Source organism: Hyla sarda, chromosome 12, assembly GCF_029499605.1.
Source record: "Hyla sarda isolate aHylSar1 chromosome 12, aHylSar1.hap1, whole genome shotgun sequence".
Lineage (NCBI taxonomy): Eukaryota > Metazoa > Chordata > Amphibia > Anura > Hylidae > Hyla > Hyla sarda.
In genome coordinates, this window is record NC_079200.1 from 57,409,800 (window position 1) to 57,432,683 (window position 22,884).

Here is a 22,884-nt window from a genome sequence, read left to right on the forward strand (position 1 = left end):
CATAATTCATTTAATGCAAGTTCATGCCCTGAACACCAAGAATATATATTCATATTTTTTTTTTTTATTAAAGGGGTAATCCACCATAAGGGGATTTTAGTACATACCTGCCAGACAGTAATGGACATACTTAGGAAGGATCTCTGCTTGTCTTGGGGCTAAATGGCTATGTTGTGAGATTACCATAAAGATGAGGATATTTTTTTTGTGAACTGGGTATTTCCAGTTGAATTTTGTTCTCAAACAACACATTCCCTAGTTCCATTGATGATCTCTCTCCCACTCAGTGGTCACTCCACCCATTGAAGCACCCTGTCATCACCTGACTAGTGATGTCACATCTCAACGCACTGTAACCTGGGAAAACGGGAGACCTGAGTAATTTTGTATGCTGTTAAAATCACAAAAGAATTGTGAGACCAACATCACACACAGGTACAGACAGTATATTATGACCTACACTAACTTTACAGCCCCTGTAGCATAGTAAAATAAAAAAGAAATCCTGGAATACCACTTTAAAGGAGATATATCATAGAAGAAAACGTATCCCCTATCCAAAGCACAGGGGATTAGTTTTAGTTTGCTGGGGGTCCGACCAATGGGATCCCTACAATCTTCTGCACCACGGCTATCCCCGGAAAAGGGGCATTTCGACTCCAGCATGAAGCAGCGGTCAACACACTCCCTCCATGTATCTTTATGAGAAAGCTGTTCGGCTATCTCCAGCTCTCCAATAGAGATACATAGAGGTGGCATGTCGGCCGCCGCTTTGTGCGGGGGTCCACATGCTCCATATAGCAATAGTAATAAACACCACCAACAACTTTGCCACTTTTTAAAATGCTTTAGTGAACATCTTGTAAAAATTCACAATGTCTTTAGCAAAATATAGCAAAAAGTTGATCATACAAAATTATCAAAAGACACTCTTCAAGCTGTAGGAAATTTTCACCCCATGTCCGGGCTTCCTGTTAGCAAGATGACCTTCCTCTCACGAAGGGGAACCGACTGGAGCTTGCGTTGACACCTTACGACGTTTCGGAGACCACGCCTCCTTTTTCAAGTATACCTAACGTTCTCACCATCACATTAAATAGATATGTCAATCTCGCCAGAACTTATCTCTAAAAACGAGAATAATAAAATTTAAAGCATACATAAAAAATGGAACTACGGACAGCATATAAGATGACTTCTCACCGGTACACTCCAAAATTACATGATTCATTAAGCCCATTCGGGTTCAATGAATTTAATGGCCCTCATTTACTATTCTAAACCCGACTTCTTTTGTCGCGTTTTTTTGGCGCATCTTTGTCTGCGACATGTCGCAGACATCGTGCCCCAGTCTGCGACACGATGCAACATTTTTTTCCCGACGGACCCGATGTGGATTCTCCCAAACCCGAAAAAGGGGCGTAACCCGATATTTCTGAGCTTTCCCACGTATTTATAAAGGTTTCCAACCCGAATTTGTTGGATTTTTTCCCGACAACTCAGAGGAGTTGGAAACCAAAACCAACAAAACCCCCGTGCGACAAACAGGATGCAACATAATAATAAATACCAGGGGAAAAAAGCAGTCGGGTAAGAAAGCAACATAGACTTACAACCCGATTTTCTAAGTAAATGAGGGCCATTGTCTCAATTCAATAAACTTCATGTTGCAATAATCTTTTCTTAACTTCAATTTCAGTACTACCTTGTATTTCTTCAATTATCATCCACCTCAGTTCACTGATTCTATGGTTCTGTTCGACAAAATGTCTGACAACTCCCGTTTCACTATATTTGTTACTTTCTTCAACTGATTTTTTCTTTGCAAGTGCTTTCCGGATTACAGAACGATGTTCAGTAATCCGGTATTTTACACATTGCATCGTTTGACCTACGTAAATCCTGCCACGGGGGCACTTGAGTAAATAAATAGCTTGTTTTTTTTCACAGCTGTACCATCCCTTAATAGGGAACTTAGTTCCATTTAATGGATGGACGATGTGGTCACTTCTTATGATGCTAGAACAGTTAGAACATGACAAGCATGCAAATGTACCTTTATTTTTAGATTGTAAAAATGTCTATTTTGCAATTTTCTTCTTTTTAACATCAGCCCTTACAAGGCTATTTGCTAGTGATTTCCCTTTTCTATATGTGAAATGGGGCATTGTTACGCCTAGCGCTCCGGGTCCCCGCTCCTCCCCGGAGCGCTCACGGCGTCTTTCTCCCTGCAGCGCCCCGGTCAGTCCCGCTGACCGGGAGCGCTGCACTGTTTTGGCCGTTGGGGATGCGATTCGCACAGCGGGACGCGCCCGCTCGCGAGTCGCATCCCAGGTCACTTACCCGTCCCGGTCCCCTGCTGTCATGTGCTGGCGCGCGCGGCTCCGCTCTCTAGGGCGCGCGCGCGCCAGCTCTCTGAGACTTAAAGGGCCAGTGCACCAATGATTGGTGCCTGGCCCAATTAGCTTAATTGGCTCCCACCTGCTCCCTGCCTTTATCTAGTCTCCTCCCTTGCACTCCCTTGCCGGATCTTGTTGCCTTGTGCCAGTGAAAGCGTTTAGTGTGTCCAAAGCCTGTGTACCTGAACTTCTGCTACCCATCCTGACTACGAACCTTGCCGCCTGCCCCCGACCTTCTGCTACGTCTGACCTTGCTTCTGCCTACTCCCTTGTACCGCGCCTATCTTCAGCAGCCAGAGAGGTGAGCCGTTGCTAGTGGATACGACCTGGTCACTACCGCCGCAGCAAGACCATCCCGCTTTGCGGCGGGCTCTGGTGAAAACCAGTAGTGGCTTAGAACCGGTCCACTAGCACGGTCCACGCCAATCCCTCTCTGGCACAGAGGATCCACTACCTGGAAGCCGAATCGTGACAGTAGATCCGGCCATGGATCCCGCTGAGGTGCCGCTGCCAAGTCTCGCTGATCTTCCCACGGTGGTCGCTCAGCAATCGCAGCAGATTGCCCAACAAGGACAGCAGCTGTCGCAGTTGACCGCCATGTTACAGCAAATTCTGCCTCTGCTACAGCAGCAACCATCTCCTCCGCCAGCTCCTGCACCTCCTCCGCAGCGAGTGGCCGCTCCTAACCTCCGCTTGTCCCTGCCGGACAAATTTGATGGGGACTCCAGACTCTGCCGTGGATTTTTGTCTCAGTGTTCCCTGCATATGGAGATGTTGTCAGACTTGTTTCCTACAGAACGGTCTAAGGTGGCGTTCGTAGTAAGTCTTCTTTCAGGAAAGGCCTTGTCTTGGGCCACACCGCTCTGGGACCGCAATGATCCTGCCACAGCCACAGTCCAGTCCTTCTTTGCTGAAGTCCGAAGTGTCTTTGAGGAACCTGCCCGAGCCTCTTCTGCTGAGACTGCCTTGCTGAACCTGGTCCAGGGTAATTCTTCCGTTGGCGAGTACGCCATACAATTCCGTACTTTTGCTTCTGAACTATCCTGGAATAATGAGGCTCTCTGCGCGACCTTTAAAAAAGGCCTATCCAGTCGCATCAAGGATGTGCTGGCCGCACGAGAGATTCCTGCCAACCTCCAAGAACTCATCCATTTGGCTACCCGCATTGACATGCGTTTTTCTGAGCGACACCAAGAGCTCCGCCAGGAAAAAGACTTAGATCTCTGGGCACCTCTCCCACAGCATCCTTTGCAGTCTTCGCCTGGGCCTCCCGCCGAGGAGGCCATGCAAGTGGATCGGTCTCGCCTGACCCAGGAAGAGAGGAATCGCCGTAGAGAAGAAAATCTCTGTCTGTACTGTGCCAGTACTGAGCATTTCTTGGTGGATTGCCCTATCCGTCCTCCACGCCTGGGAAACGCACGCACGCACCCAGCTCACGTGGGTGTGGCATCTTTTGCTTCTAAGTCTTCTTCTCCACGTCTCACGGTGCCCGTGCGGATTTCCCCTACAGCCAACTCCTCCATCTCAGCCGTGGCCTGCTTGGACTCTGGTGCCTCCGGGAATTTTATGTTGGAGTCCTTTGTTAATAGATTCAGCATCCCGGTGACCCGTCTCGTCAAACCGCTCTACATTTCCGCGGTCAACGGAGCCAGATTGGACTGCACCGTGCGTTACCGCACAGAACCCCTCCTGATGTCTATCGGACCCCACCACGAAAGGATTGAGTTCTTCATTCTCCCCAACTGTACCTCTGAGGTCCTCCTCGGTCTGCCTTGGCTCCGGCTTCATTCCCCCACCATTGATTGGACCACCGGGGAGATCAGGAACTGGGACTCTGCCTGCCACAGGAAGTGCCTCTCCCCCCCTCCCAGTCCCATCAGGCAAGCCTCTGTGCCTCCCCATGGCCCCCGTCCTGGTGTCACACTGCCCCGTGCCAGGCCTCGCCCTCTGCCCTCCCTCCCCATTCCCACTCCTGCTGTACTGCCTGCCGTTGAGGAAACCCTCCATTCTTTCCCGGTGTCCTCATCCCAGGGGAGGCAGTTACCGGACAAAGAGAAGGGGAGACCTAAGGGGGGGGGTACTGTTACGCCTAGCGCTCCGGGTCCCCGCTCCTCCCCGGAGCGCTCACGGCGTCTTTCTCCCTGCAGCGCCCCGGTCAGTCCCGCTGACCGGGAGCGCTGCACTGTTTTGGCCGTTGGGGATGCGATTCGCACAGCGGGACGCGCCCGCTCGCGAGTCGCATCCCAGGTCACTTACCCGTCCCGGTCCCCTGCTGTCATGTGCTGGCGCGCGCGGCTCCGCTCTCTAGGGCGCGCGCGCGCCAGCTCTCTGAGACTTAAAGGGCCAGTGCACCAATGATTGGTGCCTGGCCCAATTAGCTTAATTGGCTCCCACCTGCTCCCTGCCTTTATCTAGTCTCCTCCCTTGCACTCCCTTGCCGGATCTTGTTGCCTTGTGCCAGTGAAAGCGTTTAGTGTGTCCAAAGCCTGTGTACCTGAACTTCTGCTACCCATCCTGACTACGAACCTTGCCGCCTGCCCCCGACCTTCTGCTACGTCTGACCTTGCTTCTGCCTACTCCCTTGTACCGCGCCTATCTTCAGCAGCCAGAGAGGTGAGCCGTTGCTAGTGGATACGACCTGGTCACTACCGCCGCAGCAAGACCATCCCGCTTTGCGGCGGGCTCTGGTGAAAACCAGTAGTGGCTTAGAACCGGTCCACTAGCACGGTCCACGCCAATCCCTCTCTGGCACAGAGGATCCACTACCTGGAAGCCGAATCGTGACAGGCATGTTGCCAAACATTTTGCCAAATTTTGTATCCACCTTAAGGAGACCCCAATGTTTCTTTATAGTATTTTTAATTAATCGGGCATGTTTGTCATATGTGCCCAAATAAACAAACTCATCAATCTGTTTCTTTTTGTCTTTCTTTTTTCTCTGTCTTAATTGTTGTCTTGGAATCTCCTGTATCTCCTCTCCTACTTTTCTTACCTCTTCCTCTCTGTGTCCCCTCTGAACAAATTTTTTAATCAACATCTCTTTATTTTTCATCCTCAGTACTGCAAATTCGTTTGGCCTAACAAACTTACTTTTTGGGATTCCCTTGAATGTCTGGGGGGCATGAAAGCTATTCCTAGATAAATTATTTCTGTCAGCTTCTTTTTTATACAAAGTGGACTGAAGCTTAATCCCTTCTTTGTAGACTTCCACATCCAAATAATGGATCTTCTGGAGATCGGTCTCTAAAGTAAATTAAGTTAAATCATGACAATGATTCAGTGTTTCTACATAACTATCAAGTTCACTACGTGTTCCCTCCCATATCATAAACACGTCATCCACATGCTCCATTCCCAAGGAGAGCCGGGGCACCATGCAAGAGATTGCGGGGGTCAGAGCAGTCGAACCCCCCACAATCTAAAACTTATCCCCTATCCTTTGGGCCCTGACTCCTCCTGTTTGAATAGTTAGTGTGTAATATTGTTATGTCTAATACTTGTCTTTCTTTGTACCTCAAAATTTTGTGCTGCGGAATCTGTTGGCACTGAATAAATACAATGATTATTATGATACTTTCCTTTAATAAATAAAAGTAAAAATTTTCGGTTTAGAAATAGTGTGTTAGTGGGCTTTATAACTGGGTCTTTATATTTAAAGTTGCTAATTTACCCTTCACCTGTGTTTTGAGTTGTGGTATGTTCATTTGTAAATGGAAGAGAAAGAACAAAAAAGAAAGGTCTAATAAGTGCTGCTGTATCACTGCACAAAACATCTTCACCACAATAGATGCACAAGACAGGTCAACTTTATGTGAGACAATAGGACAACACATTTCGGCAATAACTTGCACCTTCCTCAGGTTCACTGTACATCACCTACCAGCATCCTGGCAGGCTTGCATGTGTATCTGTTGTTTTCATTTGTGGGGGGTGTCAAAACCTGGCACATTTAACCATTGCATGAGCATGGACAGGTAACTTCTTTAAAAAGATTGTCCAACTAACAAGCCTGTGAGTCAATAGAGGAGATTACTCTGTCCTGGATGCTCATCTTTTCGCCAGGGTGGAACGTTTCTCATATTGGAGGACCTGTCCAGTCCTGCATTGCACAGACAACCCATTGATTTAAATGGACACTGTGCAGAGGGACACTTTGTTGTCTGCTTATTTTTAAGGGACCAGTATTACAAGTAGGGATTTTCCAAAGCCGACAACTTTTAGAAAATCAACATGGATACAGAAAAGTGTTCCTTTTCTTAGCATGATTGAGAGGTTTGCTTTTGCTTTAAGAGAGCTAGATTGGAGTTAATTTACCGCATGTAAAGGTAAGACATGTCATGATATCCTGTCGCGGCACATGAATGTCCACAACTAAGGACCTTTCTCTATATTACAGAAGGCCGAGCAATTCTATATGAGCAAAAACCACTTTGGTGGAGCCAACGCATCCTGGCATCGCAAGGATAGCTATTCATTTGCTTGAATACCATCTAATGCTACTTTTGTCCAGTAGTTGTCTCTGCAGAATTAAATGCTGATCACCAGGGGTTAGAGATCCAAAATCTGTAGTGATCTACTGATCACCCATCCAGATTTTTTAAAGATTTTTAATCTTTCTTTTTCCTTCATTAATTTGTAATTACTTCTTCAATGTCAGTAGAAGCCAGATAGTAGAATAGTGAGAGAGAATCAGGAGTGATAAGTGCAAATTCACAATTGTACTAAAAACAGAAAAGTATGAAATATTAATACAATTGATATAGAACTTGAAGAGCATCATGAATATAAAAATGTAGTGCTTGTATTGTAGTACAATAGATTTATGTTATAACTTTGTGTATTTAACCAGGTGGGCACCTATAGAATGACTGATAACTTAGGGAATGCTAATGGGAGCTTGCTATCATCTCAGTTTTTCCATTCCAGTCTGGAGGAGAACACAACTACCACAACTGGAAACAACCTTGTCACCCATCATAGGAGCTACTCACATGCAAGTGTCTCCTCTACTACTGTAATTCTGCAGATCTAAATAAGTTCTAAACATTTATCAGCAAAACAACTCTGGGACCTACTTGACTCTGAGAAGGGTCATCTTGGTGGACAGGTATTTCCCAGTGTAATAAAAAGGTGTTGTTACCAATAACAATTCCCTTCCAGAACAAGAACCTATCCTAACTCAAAGTATCATAGTCTCGGCTATTTACAAAAGCTTTACATTCCTACCCAAGTCCAGAAAGGATTTGTCAACCTCTCTCTGCTAAATGAGAATCTACTCCTTCTTCCTCATCTCTGTTTACAGCTACTCTGTGAATTACATTATTTTGTTCTTAGTGGTTACCTGAAAATCGATGGCACATAAAAATTGGTATCCCACTACTACTGGTAGACTTCATTGTCTCTTAATAACTCTGCTTATGTGACTACATGTGTGGTTTGTGCGGGTCTCAAATTGCCCCCAATCTCACCATTGAGTGAAATCCATCCACTACTCATACCAAAGAAACCATAGTCCCATAGCCCCATGGATTTTATTACACATTTACCATTTTCAGAGGACAAAACAGTTATTTGAGTAGTAGTGGATACATTAAAGGTTCTCTCATCCAGCTTTCATTCTTTAAAGGGGTACTCAGGCCGTAAGACATCTTATTCCCTGTCCAAAGGATAGGGGATAAGATGTCTGATCATGGCCATCACGCTTCCTCCCATAGACTTTCATTGAGGGGGCGGGCATGACATCACAAGAGGGAGGAGTCCTGATATCACGATACTCTGGTCCCGTGGTCGTGAGGCTTCAGACACAGAGTGATCATCGCTTCGTGCAGCTAAGATTATGCGGGTCCCCAGCGGCAGAACCCCCGCGATCAGACATCTTATCCCCTATCCTTTGGATATGGGATAAGATGTCTTAGGGCCGGAGTACCCCTTTAAAGAGCACAAATACACTAAATGATTATGCCAAAATAAGGCGGTTAAAGTTGTAACACTCAGGTTTCAGAAGACAGGAACCCCGGTGGATGTGGATCCGCTGGACCTGTGTGGCAGATGATTTGGACCATACCAGGGAGCGGAGTCTAAGGTGCCGCTGGTTTTCACCAGAGCCCGCCACAAAGCAGATGTGAGGCACAGGTGGGATAAGGCAGCTCGTAGTCAGGATAGCAGAAGGTCAGGGCAGGCGGCACAGTAGCGTAGTCAGGAATGTAGCAAATGGTCAGTAGACAGGCAGCAAGGGGCAAGGTCAGGTCATGGAGCAAAGGATCAGATACACAGCAAGGCAATAACAGGAATGCTTTCTCTCAGGCTCAAGGCAACAAAGATTCGGCAGGGAAGTGAGGAGGGTGGAGGAATTAAGCAATGAGCCACAGGTGAATAACACTAATGAGCGCACTGGCCCTTTAAATCTTAAAGCTCAGACGCGCACACGTCCAGGGGATGGGGGCATGTGTGCCGGAGCAGAGAGGCAGAGGTGGGGGCAGGAGAAACACCTGGTGAGAGACAGACTGGGGCTCGCATGCGGGCGCATCCCGCGATGCGAGTCCCAACCCTGTCGACAGCAGCAGGTAATGGCATGCGCTCACGGCCAGCGTCTGTGGCTGGAGCGCATAACGTAACAAAAGTCTTATTTTTCAAACTGAATGAGAGTCTTCATGTTTTAAAGATCATCCATAACTCAGTTTACAGCACACGCTCTACATTTATATTCTCACAGCTAATGTATGAATTCTACAATGTACTAGTCCAGTTCACTTTAAATTTTTATTTACTCAAAAATTTCTCCCGTATTCTGTACTGCAAATAACAATAGCACCTGTCAATCAGGCCCAGCATGAATAGTTCAATCTTTGTAATGTGATAGAACCTGAAAGCTTCCAGTGTTAGGGGTCATCGAGGCTTTATGTTCTGATCATGCTTCTAATCATTACCTGGTTTTGTCAGATTCAAGCCCTCTTATCCCTATCCTGGCATGAGCTTCCATCTCTCTCTGCCCTTTGAGGTGGTTGACCTTCTTGGCCCCCTGAGTCTTGACTCACTGATGCATATCGAGCCGTTGCATAATCCATTGATTATCATGAATTTAGCGGTAATAGATAAATGCTTTCCATTTCCTCGCTGCTCTTCATCTTTACAACCCTGAACAGTAACAACATAAAGGCCGAGTCTAAGGATTAAATTGCCCTATTTCTGCAAAATATAATTCCCCGGGAACATCATTTTTCTTTATAGACATGAGGTCTGAAATATGTGTAATAGAAAGGTCATTTTTAATGTCTTAAACACGTTAATAACTAAATTGTTCTCCCTTATAGTGCTCTTTAAGAATCATTTTGTAAATGCAACACTTACTGCATGTTGTCTGCAAGCTAAGGGTGCAACAAGCCAGAGTGTTGGTCCTCTGTGGATAAAAACAAACAAGCTATGTGGCCTATTGCCTGGAGGACCCTTAGGACTTGTATGGTATGCCCTTCACTGCTGATAGTGTAATGTAGTGTATGTGGTACTGCACCCTCTAAGACATCACAATTGTAAAATGTATGGTGCTCCACCAGGTCTGCAAATCTGTAGGGCCAATCATAGAGCCACCACGCATACCTCATGTAAGCGGTCATACGCATGGCTACCATGCATGTGCACTAAACATATAATGTACTGCCATATACTTCCAATTTTCCAAAAAATTGTGGCATACTCTTATATTTCTGTATAACTTCCGATATACAGAAATATAAGGAACAATTACAAGCAATCCTAGATTCCGTTCTAAATACTTGTAAATTATGAAACTCTGTTTTCTTGCAACCATTAGTAGGGGGAGCTTACAGTATACAGATGTAGTTTCTCTCATCATTCTAGAACACAGCAGTGCTACATGATAGAATACCAGGCCAACACAGTGCAGCTTTAACTGCCAGGTCAATGGAGACTTAACCCGGGATGGTTGCAAGTCCAGGCTGATTGCAAGAGGCGAGTGGTGATGCACACAGCACTTTATACATTGCCGATTACTGACAGAGGTGAGCAGCGATGCACATGGTCCTGTATGCATCACTGCTCAAGGTCCAGGAACAGGTAGTCTGGGGATAGACACAAATCCTTGCTCCTGTAGAAGATTCTGTGACAGTCTACACCAATTGCATAGCATGCCATGTAATCAGAATAATGAGCTGTGATGCACGCGCTATTGTATGCATCATTGCTTATGGTACAGGAACAGGGAATCCGGAGATGGAGATGAGCCCCTTTTCCTGTATGTACATTTCTTGGTATACTATGCCAATAGCATGGCACACTACAAAATGAACAATGTTGGCGGCCACTACATCTGTACTGCTTCCATAGATTTTTTTTTTTATTATGTGGACATTCTTTAAACGCCTTACCCCCCCCCTCCAGTGGTTTAATATCTTTAAAACAAGAGTTGCATTTTTTTTGCCATTGTGTGACAGGTAGTTTGATGTATGATATGCCCTAGTTAACATGAATATGTTGGAACAGGGCTTTGTGAAAGATTGGCAGATGTTTATTTAATATTTTTGTATTTATCTATTTTTACTTCATTCAGTTTTATTTATGTATTATTGTTATTATCTATCTTTTTTATTATCCCATGTCGCCAAAATGGCAAAAAAGGACTTATTGGGAAGTTGTTTAAAAAAATTGACTTCTTGATGTTGGGGGTACACAGTCACCTGCAGCCAGGTTTCTGTTAAAGAAACATGTGGTATGTGGGTTAGTTGCTGACCATATTCTGTGCATTAGCTGCAATGCTTTGATCTGAATTATTCAATAAACTCTTTGCATCTGTGTTATCTATGCATTATGTTGATGTTTAAGGTTTGTTTGTCGTAATTAATGGTAACGAAATAGGTAACTCATGGTGACCCCATGACGTGTCAAACTTGATGCAGCTGCAGCTTACCAAAGTGTCCCCATATGGCAATGGAGAGACAAATCCTATTGTTCTGTCCCTCTAGCTTTAAAGGGGCATTGCAGGAAAAAAAAAATATATATATATATTATATATCAACTGGCTCCAGAAAGTTAAACAGATTTGTAAATTACTTCTATAAAAAAATCTTAATTCTTCCAATAATTATCCGCTGCTGAAATTAAGTTGTACTTTTCTGTCTGACAACAGTGCTCTCTGACACATGTCTGTCTCGGGAACTGCACAGAGTAGGAGAGTAGGAGTATGGGAATTTGCTTCTACTCTGGAGAGTTCCCGAGATAGGTGTCAGCAGAGAGCATTTAGACAGAAAAGAACAACTCAACTTCAGCAGCACATAAGTACTGAAAGGATTAAGATTTTTTAATAGAAGTAATTTACAAATCTGTTTAACTTTCTGGAGCCAGTTGAGATATATATATATATATATATATATATATATATATATATATATAATATATATATATATATGTATATATATAAAACATTTCCTGGATAAACCCTTTAATCCACAAAGCAATATCTTATCCACTGGCAATTCGGGCACTTCTCAATACGATTGTGCAGACGTGACCACAAATGTCACACTTGAAGCCTGGCACTTTTCTGTAGAATGTAAGGAGAAGCTCCAGTCTGTGGCTTTCTACTGTCAGAGAGAGATCAGGAGGAGTTTGTATATTCTCTGAGGGCCAGGGAGGAGCAGAGAAGAGAACACAGCTATCTCACTTAATAACTTATATTCTGCTGGAGCTGAGTTATGAGCTGAGACTCAGCAGAGCTTGAAAGGTTTTCTATAGCCGAGGATAAAGGTTCGGCTTACATCTTCACTTTGTATCCCGTTATTCTGTATTAGCTAATCACATATCTATACGACTGGTGAGCTCAATAAAGAATAAGAGGAATGGAAATGAGGCCGTAATTTTACCTTAAAGAGGTTATCTGTGCTAGAAAGCCTATATTCAAATACTCTGTTAGAATTAATAGAGGTTCTTCATATGGCTAGATAGAGCATATCTCTTGCTGGAGGGCTGGGCATTACATGGATAGCTTCTTGATTTTATTGGGATTTTGTAATGCTTCATTTCCCCTCTTGGGATGCTGTGTGAAAACTGACCACTTGCTGAATTAACCACCCACTTATTATGGCTGATCTTTGGAGGCTGGCTTATTTTTAGCAGAACCTGTCCCAAGTGAACTACACCTTTAGATAGCAAGGAGAACTATGTAGAAAGGCCACATTATAAGAGAAGTCTTTACATTTTAGAGGAATAAAACCATGGCATGTTTCATTGGATGGCAATATGGACATAGTGTGTAGTGATGCTCGCGAATATTCGCAATGCGAATTTTATTAGCGAATATCGCATATTCGCAAATTCACGAATATTCGCGAATATAGCACTATATATTCGCAATTACGAATATTCATATATATATTTTCACAGTACACATCACAGTGATCATATGCGAAAATTTGCATATGCAAATTTTGGAATATGCAAATTTCCGCATATGCTATTTTTCGCTTATGCTAATTTTTGCTTATGCCAATTTTTCGCATATGCGAAAATAAAACGCAAATATTACAAATATGCGAATTTAGCGAATATATGAGGAATATTCGTCCATATATTCGCAAAATATCATGAATTCGAATATGGCCTATGCGGCTCAACACTAATAGTGAGGTGACCAATGGTGGCACATGAAGAATTCACCACCAGCTCTGCCCTCCACCATTAAACATGTAACATAGTAACATAGTTCATAAGGTTGAAAAAAGACCAGAGTCCATCAAGTTCAACCTATAACCCTAATGAGTCCCTACTGAGTTGATCCAGAGGAAGGCAAAATAAAACTCATACTCATTGTAAACATTTTGTCACGATGCCGGCTGGCAGGAGGTGGATCCTCTGTGCCAGAGAGGGATAGGCGTGGACCGTGCTAGTGGACCGGTTCTAAGTCACTACTGGTTTTCACCAGAGCCCGCCGCAAAGCGGGATGGTCTTGCTGCGGCGGTAGTGACCAGGTCGTATCCACTAGCAACGGCTCAACCTCTCTGACTGCTGAACATAGGCGCGGTACAAGGGAGTAGGCAGAAGCAAGGTCGGACGTAGCAGAAGGTCGGGGCAGGCAGCAAGGATCGTAGTCAGGGGCAACGGCAGGAGGTCTGGAACACAGGCTAGGAACACACAAGGAAACGCTTTCACTGGCACAATGGCAACAAGATCCGGCGAGGGAGTGCAGGGGAAGTGAGGTATACATAGGGAGTGCACAGGTGAACACACTGATTAGAACCACTTGCGCCAATCAGCGGCGCAGTGGCCCTTTAAATCGCAGAGACCCGGCGCGCGCGCGCCCTAGGGAGCGGGGCCGCGCGCGCCGGGACAGGACCGACGGAGAGCGAGTCAGGTACGGGAGCCGGGGTGCGCATCGCGAGCGGGCGCCACCCGCATCGCGAATCGCATCCCGGCTGGAGGCGGTATCGCAGCGCACCGGGTCAGTGGATCTGACCGGAGCGCTGCAGTAGCGAGAGTGTAGCGAGCGCTCCGGGGAGGAGCGGGGACCCGGAGCGCTCGGCGTAACAGTACCCCCCCCCTTGGGTCTCCCCCTCTTCTTAGAGCCTGAGAACCTGAGGAGCAGACTTTTGTCTAGGATATTGTCCTCAGGTTCCCAGGATCTCTCTTCAGGACCACAACCCTCCCAATCGACCAAAAAAAAAGTTTTCCCTCTGACCTTCTTGGAGGCCAGTATCTCCTTTACGGAGAAGATGTCCGAGGAGCCGGAAACAGGAGTGGGAGAAACAAGTTTGGGAGAGAAACGGTTGATGATGAGTGGTTTAAGAAGAGAAACGTGAAAGGCATTAGGAATACGAAGAGAAGGAGGAAGAAGAAGTTTGTAAGAGACAGGATTAATCTGGCACAAAATTTTGAAAGGACCAAGATAGCGTGGTCCCAATTTGTAGCTAGGGACACGGAAGCGGACATATTTAGCGGAGAGCCATACCTTGTCTCCAGGAGAAAAAATGGGGGGAGCTCTTCTTTTCTTATCAGCAAACTTCTTCATGCGTGATGAAGCCTGTAAGAGAGAATTTTGGGTCTCTTTCCATATGGTGGAAAGATCACGAGATATTTCATCCACAGCGGGCAAACCAGAGGGCAAGGGAGTAGGGAGGGGGGGAAGAGGGTGACGGCCGTACACCACGAAAAATGGGGATTTGGAGGAAGATTCAGAGACTCTGAAGTTATACGAGAATTCGGCCCATGGTAGAAGATCTGCCCAGTCATCCTGGCGGGAGGAAACAAAATGCCGTAAATAATCACCCAGGACCTGGTTAATTCTTTCTACTTGCCCATTGGATTGAGGATGATAGGCAGAAGAAAAGTTTAATTTAATCTTGAGTTGTTTACAGAGAGCCCTCCAGAATTTTGACACGAATTGGACGCCTCTGTCCGAGACGATCTGCGTGGGCAACCCGTGAAGACGAAAAATGTGTACAAAAAATTGTTTTGCCAACTGAGGCGCTGAAGGAAGACCAGGAAGAGGGATGAAATGTGCCATCTTGGAGAATCGATCAACGATCACCCAAACAACAGTGTTGCCACGGGATGGGGGTAAGTCTGTAATAAAGTCCATACCAATCAGAGACCAAGGCTGTTCGGGGACAGGCAGAGGATGAAGAAGACCAGCGGGCTTCTGGCGAGGAGTCTTATCCCGGGCACAGACAGTGCAGGCTCGCACAAAATCCACAACATCCGTCTCCAGAGTCGGCCACCAATAGAAACGAGAGATGAGTTGCACGGATTTCTTGATGCCCGCATGACCTGCGAGATGGGAGGAGTGACCCCATTTGAGGATTCCGAGGCGTTGGCGTGGAGAGACGAAGGTCTTCCCTGGAGGAGTTTGCCTGATGGAGGCTGGAGAAGTGGAGATCAGGCAGTCAGGAGGAATGATGTGTTGCGGAGAGAGCTCTACTTCCGAGGCATCCGAGGAACGAGAGAGAGCATCGGCCCTAATGTTCTTATCGGCAGGCCGAAAGTGAATTTCAAAAATTAAATCGGGCAAAGAACAGAGACCACCTGGCCTGGCGAGGATTCAGCCGTTGGGCAGACTGGAGATAGGAGAGATTCTTGTGATCGGTGTAAATAATAACTGGAAATCTTGATCCCTCCAGCAGATGCCTCCATTCCTCAAGTGGTAATTTAATGGCTAGTAGCTCTCGATCCCCGATGGAGTAGTTCCTCTCCGCCGGAGAGAAGGTCCTAGAAAAAAAACCACAAGTAACAGCATGCCCGGAAGAATTTTTTTGTAAAAGGACCGCTCCAGCTCCTACTGAGGAGGCATCAACCTCCAATAGGAAGGGTTTAGATGGGTCAGGTCTGGAGAGCACGGGAGCCGAAGAAAAGGCAGACTTGAGCTGTTTAAAGGCGTCTTCCGCTTGAGGAGGCCATGACTTAGGATTGGCATTCTTTTTGGTTAAAGCCACGATAGGAGCCACAATGGTAGAAAAATGTGGAATAAATTGTCTGTAATAATTGGCGAACCCCAAAAAACGTTGGATAGCACGGAGTCCGGAGGGGCGTGGCCAATCTAAGACGGCAGAGAGTTTGTCTGGATCCATTTGTAGTCCCTGGCCAGAGACCAAGTATCCTAGGAAAGGAAGAGATTGACATTCAAACAGACATTTCTCCATTTTGGCATAAAGTTGATTGTCACGAAGTCTCTGAAGAACCATGCGGACATGCTGGCGGTGTTCTTCTAGGTTGGCAGAAAAAATCAGGATATCGTCCAGATACACAACAACACAGGAATATAAGAGATCACGAAAAATGTCATTAACAAAGTCTTGGAAGACGGCAGGGGCGTTGCACAGGCCAAAGGGCATGACCAGATACTCAAAGTGTCCATCTCTAGTGTTAAATGCCGTTTTCCATTCATCCCCCTCTCTGATGCGGATGAGATTATAAGCACCTCTTAAGTCCAGTTTGGTAAAGATGTGGGCACCTTGGAGGCGATCAAAGAGTTCAGAGATGAGAGGTAGGGGGTAGCGGTTCTTTACCGTGATTTTATTAAGACCGCGGTAGTCAATGCAAGGACGTAGGGAGCCATCTTTTTTGGACACAAAGAAAAATCCGGCTCCGGCAGGAGAGGAGGATTTGCGGATAAAGCCCTTTTTTAAATTCTCCTGGATGTACTCAGACATAGCAAGAGTCTCTGGGGCAGAGAGAGGATAAATTCTGCCCCGGGGTGGAGTAGTGCCCGGGAGGAGGTCAATAGGACAGTCATAAGGCCTGTGAGGAGGTAGAGTCTCAGCTTGTTTTTTGCAAAAAACATCCGCAAAGTCCATATAGGCCTTAGGGAGACCGGTTACAGGGGGAACCACAGGGTCACGGCAAGGAGAACTGGGAACCGGTTTAAGGCAGTCTTTGAAACAAGAGGAACCCCAACTCTTGATCTCCCCAGTGGACCAATCCAGGGTTGGGGAATGGTGTTGAAGCCAGGGTAGTCCGAGGAGAATTTCGGAAGTGCAATTGGGGAGGACCAAAAACTCAATTTTCTCGTGATGAGGTCCGATGCACATTAGGAGGGGCTCCGTGCGGAAACGTATTGTACAGTCCAATCTTTCATTGTTAACACAATTGATGTAGAGGGGTCTGGCGAGACTGGTCACTGGGATGTTGAACCTGTTGATGAGAGAGGCTAAAATAAAATTTCCTGCAGATCCGGAATCCAAGAAGGCCATAGTAGCGAAGGAGAAGGTAGAGGCAGATATCCGCACAGGCACAGTAAGACGTGGAGAAGCAGAGTTGACATCAAGGACTGTCTCACTTTTGTGCGGAGTCAGCATACGTCTTTCCAGGCGGGGAGGACGGATAGGACAATCCTTCAGGAAGTGTTCGGTACCGGCACAGTACAGGCAGAGATTCTCCATGCGGCGTCGTGTCCTCTCTTGAGGTGTCAGGCGAGACCGGTCGACCTGCATAGCCTCCACGGCGGGAGGCACAGGAACAGATTGCAGGGGACCAGAGGAGAGAGGAGCCGGGGAGAAAAAACGCCTCGTGCGAACAAAGTCCATATCCTGGCGGAGCTCCTGACGCCTTTCGGAAAAACGCATGTCAATGCGAGTGGCTAGATGAATGAGTTCATGTAGGTTAGCAGGGATTTCTCGTGCGGCCAGAACATCTTTAATGTTGCTGGATAGGCCTTTTTTAAAGGTCGCGCAGAGGGCCTCATTATTCCAGGATAGTTCAGAAGCAAGAGTACGGAATTGTACGGCGTACTCGCCAACGGAAGAATTACCCTGAACCAGGTTCAACAGGGCAGTCTCAGCAGAAGAGGCTCGGGCAGGTTCCTCAAAGACACTTCGAATTTCCGAGAAGAAGGAGTGTACAGAGGCAGTGACGGGGTCATTGCGGTCCCAGAGCGGTGTGGCCCATGACAGAGCTTTTCCAGATAGAAGGCTGACTACGAAAGCCACCTTAGACCTTTCAGTAGGAAACTGGTCCGACATCATCTCCAAGTGCAGGGAACATTGAGAAAGAAAGCCACGGCAAAATTTAGAGTCCCCATCAAATTTATCCGGCAAGGATAGTCGTAGGCCTGAAGCGGCCACTCGCTGCGGAGGAGGTGCAGGAGCTGGCGGAGGAGATGATTGCTGAAGCTGTGGTAGTAGCTGCTGTAGCATCACGGTCAGTTGAGACAGCTGGTGGCCTTGTTGCGCTATCTGTTGTGACTGCTGGGCGACCACCGTGGTGAGGTCGGCGACAACTGGCAGAGGGACTTCAGCTGGATCCATGGCCGGATCTACTGTCACGATGCCGGCTGGCAGGAGGTGGATCCTCTGTGCCAGAGAGGGATAGGCGTGGACCGTGCTAGTGGACCGGTTCTAAGTCACTACTGGTTTTCACCAGAGCCCGCCGCAAACCGGGATGGTCTTGCTGCGGCGGTAATGACCAGGTCGTATCCACTAGCAACGGCTCAACCTCTCTGACTGCTGAACATAGGCGCGGTACAAGGGAGTAGGCAGAAGCAAGGTCGGACGTAGCAGAAGGTCGGGGCAGGCAGCAAGGATCGTAGTCAGGGGCAACGGCAGGAGGTCTGGAACACAGGCTAGGAACACACAAGGAAACGCTTTCACTGGCACAATGGCAACAAGATCCGGCGAGGGAGTGCAGGGGAAGTGAGGTATACATAGGGAGTGCACAGGTGAACACACTGATTAGAACCACTTGCGCCAATCAGCGGTGCAGTGGCCCTTTAAATCGCAGAGACCCGGCGCGCGCGCGCCCTAGGGAGCGGGGCCGCGCGCGCCGGGACAGGACCGACGGAGAGCGAGTCAGGTACGGGAGCCGGGGTGCGCATCGCGAGCGGGCGCCACCCGCATCGCGAATCGCATCCCGGCTGGAGGCGGTATCGCAGCGCACCGGGTCAGTGGATCTGACCGGAGCGCTGCAGTAGCGAGAGTGTAGCGAGCGCTCCGGGGAGGAGCGGGGACCCGGAGCGCTCGGCGTAACACATTTATTTCTGACGCCAAATATGGCAGTCAGAATAAACCACTGGATCAACCTTCTGTCCCTATAGATTTAGAATCCATAACCTGTAATGTTATTATTCTCCAAAAATGCATCCAGACCCCTTTTAAATTATTTTACAGAGTTAACCATGACAACCTCCTCAAGCAGAGAATTCCACAGTCTCACTGCTCTTACAGTAAAGAACCCCCGTCTGTTCTGGTGTAGAAACCTTCTTTCCTCTAGACATAGAGGATGCCCCCTTGTTATAGATACAGTCCTGGGTATAAATAGATTATGGGAGAGATCTCTTGTGTGGGGATACGCAATGAGCTGACAAATACCGGCCATGCATTGGCCAGTATTTGTCAGCGCAGAGCTGGGAATGGCCACGGCAGATCTCTGTATAGCTGCTTTACGGGAGCTATGTGGTTCCCAGCCAGATGTGTGACATCCCCTGACATTGCGTGGAGGTGCCGCACAGCGCAGGACGACCAAACGGGACTCTGGGAGTCCATATACCCGAACAGGCCGGTTAATGTTAAAAAATAGTAAAAACAGTAAAAAGTGTATGGTAGGGAGGTAGGAATGTTATTGTATGTAATATATATATATATATATATATATATATATATATATATATATTTATGTGGTGTCCCGGTACCGCATCCTATGCGGTCCCTTTATGTGTATGTGTCCCCATAGCCAGAGTCCCTAGGACATAGGGGTCCATGTTGTATAGTCTACCCCTTGTCACCTCTATTCCATCTAGTAAAACCGGTAAGTTATGCAAGGTTTATGTAAATATAGTTATATAAATGTAAATGAATAGTCAATTACCTGTGCGTAGCGTACCAGGACCTGCGGGTCACGTGACTAGGTGCACTCTATGGCATTTCTGCTTGAGGACCTGTGGAGATCCCTATGACGTATGCAATCCCATCATTCTGTGTACGAGTGAATGACAGGTGTTCGGACCAATCAGATTCACCCCGCCCCTGCCCATATAAGGGAGCGGCGGCCATTATTCTCTCTCTTGTTCCTGTGCTGTCAATCGAGAAGGACCTGCGCAGCTATTCTCGCAGTGAGTAAGACCTGAGCCTTGCGGCGATGGCTGATCAATAATAAACCACGAGTGTATCAATCCCCAGACACTCTGCAGCATCACCGGACCTAATCTAACCCCCTAAATCCGGACGGATCTGTAATGTCTACCCTAAATTCAGAGACTTTCTAAATACCTCAAGGTCCGCAATAACTGTCAGTCACTGAACAATATAAGGACTGTTATAATAGACTGTTACTGTGCCTTGGATGTACCGTAAGCACTTAAGTAAAGTTGTTCAAGTTCAAGTTAAATTTCCTTGCGGACCTTCAGTCATTTCATGCACCTATCGTTACTGGGAAGGGCGGCGATAGGCCAGAGAATTACCTCAGCATACTAGCCCTCAGCCTAGCGTCACGAACTATAGGGTTAATATTAACCCCTCATATACCGATACAACATCCCCACTACTATACTATAAGCGCTGTGGAATCTGTAGGCGCTATATAAATAAAATTATTATTATTATTATTATTATTATTATTATTATTATTATTACTACTATACACCCCCCTAGGGCTACCACACACACATATATTTTATATATATATATATATATATATATATATATATATATATATATTAGCCCAGGGGGATCGGAGGGGGGATGGGGGGGGGGGGGGTCTTAGTTTACAGTAAATTTTGCTGTAGTGTCCAGTGTCGGGCAGCTGCTGCCAAGGCAAATAAAATCATGGGGGGCATCAATATGGGCATAGATGCCCACGACAAAGAAATAATTCTACCGCTGTACAAATCACTAGTGAGACCACAAATAGAATACTGTGTACAGTACTGGGCACCAGTGTACAAGAAAGATATAGTGGAGCTGGAGAGAATTTAAAGATGAGCAACCAGAGTAATACGGGGAATGGGAGGACTACAGTACCCAGAAAGATTATCAGTATTAGGGTTATTTAGTTTAGAAAAAAGAAGGCTTAGGGGAGGCCTAATAACTATGTATAAGTATATCGGGGGCAGTACAGCAGTGGTTCTCAACCTCGACAAGATATTCCAAAATAGCATCCCTTAGAAAACCCTCAAACAATTTACATACAATGGAGGTTAAACTAACAGGCCTATAATTCCTGACTGTACCCCCAAAGAAACTTACGGAACTCACGCGCGAGGGGTACCTGCAGACAAAATAAGTCATAAAATTACTTCTTTTAATAATGGTGTGTGCTTACTTTTATGCTAATGCAATACTTAATCCCCTTGTGCCATTATTCCCCTCCCTCTGATCCCCTTGTGCCATATAGGATAATAATGGCACAAGGGGATTAAGATGGAGGGGGGGGGATAATGACAAAAGTGGATCAGAATGAGAGTGGAATGATAGCACAAAGGGATTAAGTATTGCATTAGTATAAAGGTAAGCACACGCCATTACTAGAAGAAGTAATTTTATGACAAATTTTGTCTGCGGGTACCCCTCACACGTAAGTTCTGTAAGTCTCTTTGGGGGTACAGCTGAGAAAAAGGTTGAGAACTACTGCTGTACTGCCCCCTGATATATTTATACATAACGTATTTATCGGCGTATAACACGCATTTTTTAGGCAACATTTTTTAGCCTAAAGTCTATGTGCGTGTTAAACGCCGATAAGCTGCTGCAGTTCAATGATTTTTAAATCAATGAACTGCAGCGACTTTTGCAGGTGCACAGACCTGCCATCGCTGCCGGCTTTTCTCCCCCTGCTATCGGCGCCGAAGCCCCTTCTCCCCCCCTGGCTATCGGTGCAGCGGCACCGGCAATGGGTGCCGCTGGCCCTTCTCTCCCCCTGTCTGTCGGCGCCGCTGCCCCATTGCCGGCGCCAATAGCCAGGGGGAGAGAAGCGGCGCCGGCAACGGGGCAGCGGCGCCGACAGACAGGGGGAGAGAAGGGCCAGCGGCACCCATTGCCGGTGCCGCTGCCCCATTGCCTCCCCCATCCCCGGTTGTATAATTACCTGTTGCAGGGGTTCGCTGCTTCAGGCCTCCGGTGTGCGTCCCCTGCGTCGTTGCTATGCGCTGCACAGCGGAATGACGAGTGACACACCGGAGGCCTGAAGCTGCGGACCCCACCCCGGCAACAGGTAATTATACAACCGGGGATGGGGGAGGCAACGGGGCAGCGGCCCCTTCTCTTCCCCTGTCTGTCGGCGCCGCTGCCCCATTGCCGGCGCCGCTTCTCTCCCCCTGGCTATCGGCGCCGGCAATGGGGCACCGATAGCCAGGGGGAGAGAAGAGGCAGCGTCACCGATAGCCAGGGGGGGGAGAAGGGGCAGCGGCACTGATAGTCAGGGGGGGAGAAGCGGCGGCAGCAGGGCTCTAGACCCCAGGAAAGGCAGGGACAGAGAAGCGGGCAGCGATGGCCACTCTCCCCCTGCCTTTCCTGGGGGCTTCTGCGGGGTCAGAAACAGTGTATCGGGGTATACACACGCACACACATGCACCCTGATTTTACCAAGGATATTTGGGTAGAAAACTTTTTTTTACCCAAATATCCTTGGTAAATGAGGGTGCGTGTTATAGGTCGGTGCGTAGTATACCCCGATAAATACAGTTATTAGGCCTTACCTAAGTCTTCTTTTTTCTAAATTAAATACCCCTAATTCTAATAATCTTTCTAGGTACTGTAGTCCTCCCATTCCCCATATTACTCTAGTTGCCCGTCTTTGAACCCTCTCCAGCTCAACTATATCTTTCTTGTACACTGGTGCCCAGTACTGTACATCAATATACAAACAAGGAGAGCGCTCCTAGTGTGATAATGTAAAAAGAAGATGAACAAACAAGTGGAATTGCTCACCAAGTGTAGTTGTACTGCGACCAAGTACAACTATGGTAAAAGCGTGAAATAACCCAGCAACGGGCGAAGAACGGCAGCCGCTCCTGGAAACACAGGCCAAGCACTCAGACGGATCCCTCCAAGGAACAGCC

The 22,884-nt window shown here is 47.0% G+C and overlaps 1 long non-coding RNA gene across 1 annotated transcript; it reads right to left on the reverse strand.

Annotated features, from left to right (window-relative positions):
* Positions 1-871: 871 nt before the first annotated feature.
* LOC130296237 (uncharacterized) lies at positions 872-19,763 on the reverse strand. The gene is made up of 3 exons (XR_008849166.1): positions 19,698-19,763; positions 9,326-9,533; positions 872-1,127 (listed from the first exon to the last, which is right to left on the reverse strand). It is a non-coding gene; the product is annotated as an uncharacterized LOC130296237 (long non-coding RNA).
* Positions 19,764-22,884: the final 3,121 nt, after the last annotated feature.